The sequence below is a fragment of the Camellia sinensis genome, chromosome 3 (assembly GCF_055761805.1).
Source record: "Camellia sinensis isolate YWXY chromosome 3, ASM5576180v1, whole genome shotgun sequence".
Taxonomy (NCBI): Eukaryota; Viridiplantae; Streptophyta; class Magnoliopsida; order Ericales; family Theaceae; genus Camellia; species Camellia sinensis.
The window spans coordinates 106,577,732-106,586,921 of record NC_138963.1 but is presented as its reverse complement, the minus strand read 5'-3'; positions in this window follow the sequence as shown (position 1 = coordinate 106,586,921).

Genomic DNA, 9,190 nt, shown 5'->3' with positions numbered 1-9,190 from the left:
GGAGAGTTTTTCTAACCCCTCTAATGCATGTTGGCAGCTGGTTATATGGACCAAAAGGAGGGTGTAAAGGTGGGGCATAAAGGAGAGCAAAATTCCCCCAAAAGGGTCCCCCCGGATGTAGATATTTTTGGGAGAAAACCAAGGCACAGCTGGAATGCACTCAACCTGAAGAAGCAGGCCGGCCTATCACTTTTGTTGCAGGTGGCCGGCCGGCCACTTAACATAGCCGGCCGGCTAGGTCAAAGAAAAAAACGGCCGGCCGGCCAGAAAAAATGGCCGGTCACCCCCTAGGATGAAGCCCCAGAAGTTAGCTTTCCAATGGCGCAAACCTTGCATTAAAATTCCTCCTGTAGAAAAAGTTATGCTCCTTTCCGTGAAGCCGCGCAGATTTAGTCCAAGCGGACTTCAACCAACCACATATCTCCCCCCCGGACTTGGACTTGGGAGATTCTTGAGTGAAAAATGAAGCCTCGGAAGTAAGCTTTCCAATGGTGGTGGCCTCATATCTTAATTCCTCTTGTGCAAAGAGTTACGCCCGTTTCGGTGAAGCCGCGCAGCTTTTTCTCCTTCCCAGATTCATGCTGAACCACTTTTGACCAAAAAGGAGTTGGCTTTTCGGCAAAATTACTAGCCTCCCACCAACTTTTGGTGTCCTCTCATGTGTGTAGATCACATATATGTGGTTTGGGGTTGGCAACAGTGACTCCAGGGTGTTCAACATTGCATTTGAAGAGGAGGGGCAAAAATGGAAAGAAAAATTAATGGCCGGCCATAAACTTTTAGGGTCCTCCCAAGTGTGTACATCACATATATGTGGTTCAAAGTTCAAGAAAGTGGGCCCAAGGTGTTCAACATTGGCCCGGAAGAGGAGGGGCAAAAATGGAAATAACAATTAATGGCCGGCCATGACTTTTTTCGGTCCTCCAAGGTGTGTAGATCACAGTTATGTGGTTGAAAGTTGGCAACACTACCCCTAGGGTGTTCAACATTAGCCCGGAAGTTGGAAAAACGGGCGCCGGGAGGCTCCGGAGGAGAGATAACTGGTTGCTGCAACAATTACTAGCCTCCCACCCTTCAGTGACCTTCCTGGTGATAAAACAGAGGTACCTACCAAAAATGAACGAAAACCGATGCAAAACGAATGTTCGGGGGCCAAAACACGCAGTTCGGGGCCTCGGAAACTGCCCGTTAAACACCGAAAGTGGCGTTCGACCACGAAGTGGGTTTCTCAGACCCCAGTGTCCCTCAAAAGGGAGAAAATAAGATGTATTCCAAAAATCAGAGCAAACGGAGATGGTTAGGCGGTCCCGAACCGAGGCACACGGCCTGACGGCTCTGAAAACCGGAAACCGGGCTCCGAAATGGGAAAAATGGCCTACGGCCACCAAATGTAGCCCACGGGCACTGAGAGATAGTCTACGGGACCTCTCCCTTCCCTCAGGAAAAGAAACAGAGAAAACCGAGTCTGGTTCGCAAACCGAGACAAGGCACAGAAGAGGGTTCGGAAATCCGGAGGTGGGGCTCGCAGCCAAGACTCTGAAACTTTGAACGAGCACATTATGCAATATCACCAAGTGCTTAACTGGTGACGTCTGAGTCTCAAGGTCGGTCAAAAATGGGGTGTCTACACCCCTCCCAGAACTTACACCAAAAAGTACTACCCGCTCGAGCGCCAGCGTACCCGCTCGAGCGCAAAGAAACCCGCTCGAGCGTGAAAAACATGCCTGCAGAATTTCTGCAAAGCACCAAAATACTGGAAGCGTGCAATCTCCGCTCGAGCACAAGAAGACCCGCTCGAGCGGAACTCCTAAAAATTGGGCAACAAAGAATTGAAACCAAAGCCTAACCAACCTGTAACAACTCTGCCCAATACATCCTAAAACTTAATCAAGCGGAATTAAAGGACGACCACAAGATAGATACAACTACCAACTTCACGGAACTGAGTCCGGAATACAACAGAACAGTAAAGGGACAACCGGGATCGCTGTATTTAATTAGCTAGAGTAGTTAATTATTTATTTGGTTTGTATTATTTATTCGGACCCTTCGAGCGAGGGCAATGTTGTAATAAGTGTGTTTGTGTGTGTGATGTATGTCTTCCAATCCCACGTCTTTCTCCCTTTTATTTACCAGCTTATGATGGTTAGCTTAGGGCACGTTTCAATGAGCATACTTATGCTCGCATGTTTGCATTCACTCATTTGTCTTGCATGCACCGGGCTCGGCGCATCATACTAACTGCATTGTATTTCAATTCTGAGTTGAATACATGTTATCTGTGCATCTCACATGCCATCTTAGAATAACTGAGCCTATCTTAGTTACATCTTGCATGTGTTGCATTAGCCATCTTAACATGAACTAGGATCATGCATTGATTACTAACTAGTTTCTATTTTGGCTCGGAGTACTCGGTGAGTGCTTATACTTTAGCATCCTTGCATGTGTGTGAGTGACTGCCATGATAGCATGCTTACTATGAGGCTAACTGCTTATGTGATATGACTGCCTGAATGCCTGTGGGTGAAGGTTGGGTTGCTTGAGTTGGAGTAATTCGTCGAAACCCGTGTTTTAGCCTACTTGCGAGTAGCAAAATTCAATCCATTTTCAAAACAAACGGATGTGCGATACTTTGCTCCAACTTAGGTAATCCAGTCTATACTTGTATGCTGTGTGCATCACGTAGTAATTCTAGGCTAATAAACCAAAATAAGAGCACATAATGCTTTCAAAAAATCGATATCATGGTTAGTAGAAGCCGATCTTTGATCGGGCGAGCAGGGGTGCTCATAGCTGACCTTCTCCAATCGTACCCAAGTTCCCGAGCTGAGGCAACTTTGGTGATGACGGACACGTGGCCTTAGGCAACGAGTCAGGGTTTCCTAAATCCCTCCAAAATAAATATTTAGGTGGCGACTCTGTATCTGGCAAAGCAGTCCATGTTTGGCACTTCTTTCTAAAAATTTGTTTTCCAAAAAATGATTTGTCGAATTTGGACTCTTTGGTGATTTATCAATCTCACATTCCACATTGTGAGATCAGATTAAGAACCGTGACAATTTGAGTCCGAACTGTAGTGAGCCCCAAATGAACAAAACGGGATTCCCTCCCGGGACGTTCGCGGACGTCTACACTAAGGTATGACAATCTATCTTGAATCCTTATGTTTACAGCATCAATTTCACGAAATCATGATGATATGGAAAGATTTGAGACCCATTTGAGTTAGGGTTCTATGTATGTATTTAATGGAACTCAATTTAAGATGTGAGACTTTGGGTTCTATGATTTTTGTTATGATTGGAACTCAACCTTATAAATACCATATGAATGAACCCTAGATTGTCCATAGAATAAGGTTATGTAAGGATCAAGAGTGTTGTGAATTATGATTTGGGAACTTGCAAATTATGAAAGATAAAGCATTGATCTTGAACTTGAGGCAAAGATGATTTGTTTAAAATGGAATTACACTTGAATGATGATAGTCTATCATGTTGTGGGACAATTTTACATGTTTTTGGGTGATTTGAGTTAGAAACCAAGCCTAGAAATGGAAAGAGCAAGAGTTAGAGAAAACAACATTTTCGGACAACAAAACTGACCCAGAGCTGCACGTGTGGCGAGTCTTCCTGCACGTACGGCAATCCATTTCCAGATTCTGCTAAAAAATCACGTGGTCCTGCACGTGCGGCCAAATTCCCGTACGTGCGGCCAAGTTTCCTGCACGTGCGGGACAACCCTGCTCAGCCAACTTCAAATAAGCATATCTTTTGCATCCGAACTCCATTTTGAGTGATTCTTGAGTCTAAATTCAAGCCCCAGAAGTCTAGTTTCCAATGGTGATGGCCTCACTCTCAAATTCTTAGTACACAAATAGATATGCCCAAAATAGTGACGATTGTTCACTTTCTGTCAACCGGTTTTATACCATTTCTTCGTCTAAACCATTTTCCTATCAATTCCTCTTATTTTCTGAGGCATGGATTTTAACCTATTGAGGACTAATGAGTTTAGTACAGTTATGACTAAATTGATTAAAGAGCAAAGAAAGGGATCGGTTATATTCACATATTGTGCTATGTGCATTGTGTTTGTAGGTCAAGACGTGGACATCGTCCCACTGCTACCAGAAGCCCATCATTGTGAGTAATAGTAGTGTAACGATATATTCTACTCACTTATTGTTCTTAAGATTTATATATCGTTGTTTAAGAATGACATATACTACTGATATTGTGCTTGATTGAATTTATGGACATGATTGAACAATGGCATTGATATGGACCTAAGGTCGTTCTGTCCCTATTAATAAAAGTGGGCCCGAGGCCGTTATGATGTGAATTGTTTATGACTCATGGCCTAAGGCCGAGGGAGATGGAGACATGTCGATGTTCCATCTACCCTATAATGATATGAATTATACGTGACTAATGGCTCTATGCCAAGGGAGATGGAGACATGCCGATGTTCCATCTTCCCTATATTGCTCTAGACAGCTGTCGTTATGTTGGGTCCAAGGCCGTTTTGTATCATACGTGGGTCTGAGGCCGTTCTGTATGGCATGTGGGCCTAAGGCCATTCTGTATTACATATGGGCCTGAGGCCATTCTGTATTACATATAAGCCTGAGGCCGTTCTGTGTTACATGTGGACCTGAGGCCGTTTTGAGATATGGTATGGATAAGACTATGGTTGGTTTACTATATGTATATTTATAGTCTCCAAGGCTAGGCTCATTCACTTAACCTCCTTACATTGCTATTATTCACTGACCTTTGCTCACTCTATTTTTATGTATATTTATGTAGGTGGGCCATCGGGAACCGACACTAGAATGGTATTGAAATCCTACTGTCTGCCAAGCTGCCTGGGGTACACCACCGTGTTGAGGCCTTAATTTTGATTACTGGGAGTTATATAATTTATAGAGTCTTATATCAGTGTGTGTGTGTGAGATCTATATAATTCTGGGATTATTGTAAATATGGAAACGTAATTAAAGAATTGCATTACTCTAAATTTTTCATGTATGCACAAGCTTAATGCGTAATTTATCTATGTTGATATTGCTTCCGCTTAAGGCCCCGTATTTGGATAAGTATTGTTTGAAATTTTTGTTTTGAAGCCTAAGTACAGGCTGGTCTTGGACCAAACTTTTAGGGGCGGGTTTGGGTCGCAACACGAATGGACCAAGTTAATGGGCTGTAGCCCAGTTGGGTTATGGCTAAAAGTTACCTCTAGACAAATACCAGATCTACTTTTTAGAGGTGGACTTAGGCTCTTGATAAAACCTGGAGTAAGGATTTGGCCATCTACTACAGGGGCTACTACACCTTTTTGAGCTTCATGATTACACCCTACTCTCTGTTGCAGGCTTTCCACTAACTGAGCTTCAACCCCTTTTTGAGCTTCATGAGTGCACCTCTGCCTCTACTACAGGCTTTTCTCTGGCAAAGAGGATTCAACCACACCTCTGCCTCTTCATTTGAATTTCCCGCATAATCTTTGGTCTCTTCTACTATTGATGCATGACTCCAATTGCCACCATTTCCTATAGTCACATCAGATATTTTTGCCACTTCATCTACCCTATCATCACCTTCTGTCACCAGATTGATTTCTACATGGAGTACCCCATTGATTTTGGAGCAAACATCTTGGGCTACCTCATTAGAAGTTGTTCCTTTGCAACTGGTACTAACATCATCTGTGATCTGCTCCTCAAAGACTCTTATTGGATAAATTCTTCATTTACACTCCAGATTCAAGCTTGTACTAATCGGATCCATGACATTGGTAACTATTTTGAACCTTCCACAATGAAAGGATTTAGGTGTGCAGACATCACCATTCGAAAGAACCATCTCTCCCCATAGTCTTCCTATCTTTCGAAATGTATCTGAGTTCCATAAATTAATGGGCACCCCATAGCAGTTGATCCAAACATACCTCTTCTGATGGAAACGCATAACTGGTCTCCATTCAGTGATATAATCACACTAGTCATGGAACCAATCCTTGAGCAGAGTCCTTTGGCTCCACATATCTTCCTTGGAATTAAATGTGATGATAACATCTCGCCCTCCTCTTATTCTTACCAACACATTCTACACTCCTCTTTTTGTGAGTTCATTCTTCATATTCAGGATAGAGTAATCTATTTTGAGTCTCATTATCAAACTCTCATACAGCCACCCATTTCCTAGCTCATCCACTTTGATAGTTACCGATGGTGGACATCTGGGCTCTGCTCCCTTAATAACCTCTACAAACGACCGACCGTCGGTGCGTTGATGCCAAACCTGTTTGGTTTCCATAGCAGGTGCATTATCTGACTTCAGCTTGTCTTGTTAGTGATGGTTTCTACCTCTGTCTATCTTCTATTCATTTTCTATACTTTGCTATTTTGACCGACAAAGATTTGTCATCGACCCACAAACCATTGGCCATCTATTCAGCTACATTCGCTGCAATAGAACAGTCGTATCGCACAAACCCGAATCTTGTATTGGTTAATTTCTTTCATTTTTGGGCTATGTACACATTCTTAACCACTCCAAACTTGATGAACAGATCATACAAGTTTCTAGGTGAAAAGGATTCCGGCAAGTTATCCACACATAATGTAATCAATGCTACCCTTCGGCCACCAGTCCACGAGTTAGGATGCACTTGCCTACTTCTATGCTTGATCACTGGGATCCAGCCGCCCTGTCCACCATTGTTGTCCACGATAATCCCGTACAAATACGTACATTTAATCGCTGTTGCTACAAAATTGTCTGATCTATTATTACTATCCACCCGAGTGTGAAATGTTCACACAATGTGAACAAAACACATTATTCTATTGGTTCCTTTTACACTTTTTGTGGGACATTCCATTGATTCATCCAATGGGAAAATGTCACACTATGTGAACAAATTCACACTCCTATTCACCCTCATGTCCTAAGAAACATCTTGAGCTCAATTATTATAACCTCATCCTTATCAATTACTCCGTCAACGTTTAGATTAACAACACCAATAGAACTGAAGATATAACAACTTTATTAGAAACTTCAAGGGATAGTGGTAGCGTAAAATATAAAATGTGTAATATTATGCGTAAAAATATAGAACACCTTGTAAGGACTGCGAAAAATGGCCATGAAAATTGTCACCAAAGCATCTGTTTCAATGAGGCACACCTCACATTTTGAATTAAAAAAATAACAATCAAGGCTTCGTTACACTTCTCGAGGCTCACTCTTTTGTTGTCTCTAGTTTTTCTCAAAAATATATGGGGATGTACGAATTATCTAGTTGTGAGTTCAATCTTTCAAGAATACCAAAATTGAGTGATTATTTGAATAAAAAAGAATAATTTATGCAAATTAAAATTGGCAACTACCACCTCAATGTTGGATTTTAACTCAATTCGTTGAAAGACTTACTTAGTCAACTTATATTTGGTTTCAGGTTTTCTAAAACTTTGTTTTGTGTGTGTTTTGGATTGGATTGCAAAGAAATCAAATTTAAATTGGATTAGCTTTAGAAATGACCTTTTGACTATAAATATGTGAAGACTTACTCTTTTTGGGTTTTGTTGGTAGGCATTTAGGTCATTGTATGCCCATTTAGGGTTTTGTTGGTATGCCTTTGGATCTGTGTTACATTTGGTCACATTTTTTTTTTTTTTTTTGATCGCAAAAGAAATCTTTATTGATGAGAACATACAAAGTATGAAGAGTACATCAATAGCTCCAAGCTCCAGTTGGTGAGAAACTAACGTTACACTTGGTCGCTTAATGCACCTTCTTGGTGGATCTTTGCTTGGTGTTTCCTCGTGACACTTGTTTGTTAGGGTCTCTTGTTAGTTTGTGATTATCTCTCTCTCTCTCTCTCTCTCTCGAATTTTCATAACTTAAATGGTTCTCTTACTCCATATTCAACACTCTCTATTATCTTGGTGTGGTTAAATTTTTCTAGGACTCACCGCACAACAATCAACTTACATAAAAAGTAGGGATAACAATTGATAACCTACCTAGTGGGTGTTCATGGAGACCCAACCCAAATACATGGGTTTTCTCCTTTTTTTTTCTTATCCATTGGGTAGGATAAATGAAATTCTTTAAATATCCACAGGGGATGGGTTGGGGATGGGTACCCACTAATTTTCTCATTTTTTTTTTTAAGGATTCACCACCAAAACTAAATATACATTCAATCTTTTTTCGTTTATTTATTTATTCAGGTTCACAACCAACCCTTTTTTTTTTTTTTAAAGATCCACAACCAAAGCTAAATATGCATCCAATCTTTTTTTTTTTTTTAAGGTTCACAACTATTTTTTTTTTAATTTTTAAGATTCACAACCAATGCTAAATATACGTTCAATCTTTTTTCTTTTGGTGTTTTTTTTAATTTTTTTTTTTTAAAGGTTCGTAACCTTTTTTTTTTTTAAGGATTCACAACCAAAGTTAAATATACATTCAATCTTATTTTATTTTATTTGGCTCAACAATAAAATCAAATACACATTAATTAACATTGTCACATTATTCTTGTCAAATTTTATACATATCTAGAATTTTTAAAATTTATTTAAAAAAATTAAGGACACTATCTAGTGCATGTTTCAATTTGCTTTTCTATGTTATTTTATTTTGTTATGTATTGTAATTTTCAGAATGGTTTGCTTGTTCTGAAATTTCAATTAACGAGTGTGAATCTATTTATTTTATGTTATCACACAATTTATACAACACACACACACACACACACACACACATATATATATATATATATATGAATGTATTTGAAAATAAGAAAATTGTAGATAATCGAAACAAGTATGAGTCGTGATTGGTTAGAAAGCATGGGTACAAAGATTTATTTGCTGGAAAAATAAAAAGGGAATACAAAGTCTTACTAAATAATTTTTTTTAAATAAAAGAATTTTTCTTAGTTATGAATAGATTTAACTGAAATCAGCTTGTTTCCCAATGTTATGCTTCATTTATTTAGATAGAAAATATCTTTTAATGAAAAATATTTTTTATAAAAAAAATTAAAAATATATTTTTTTATATTTGGTGGTGGTGGTGATAGAACGAAGGTGAAAGTAGAGATTGTGACATAGTGGTAGGGTGATGGCGGCAGTGATGATAGTAGTGGCTATGGTGATGGTAGTGTG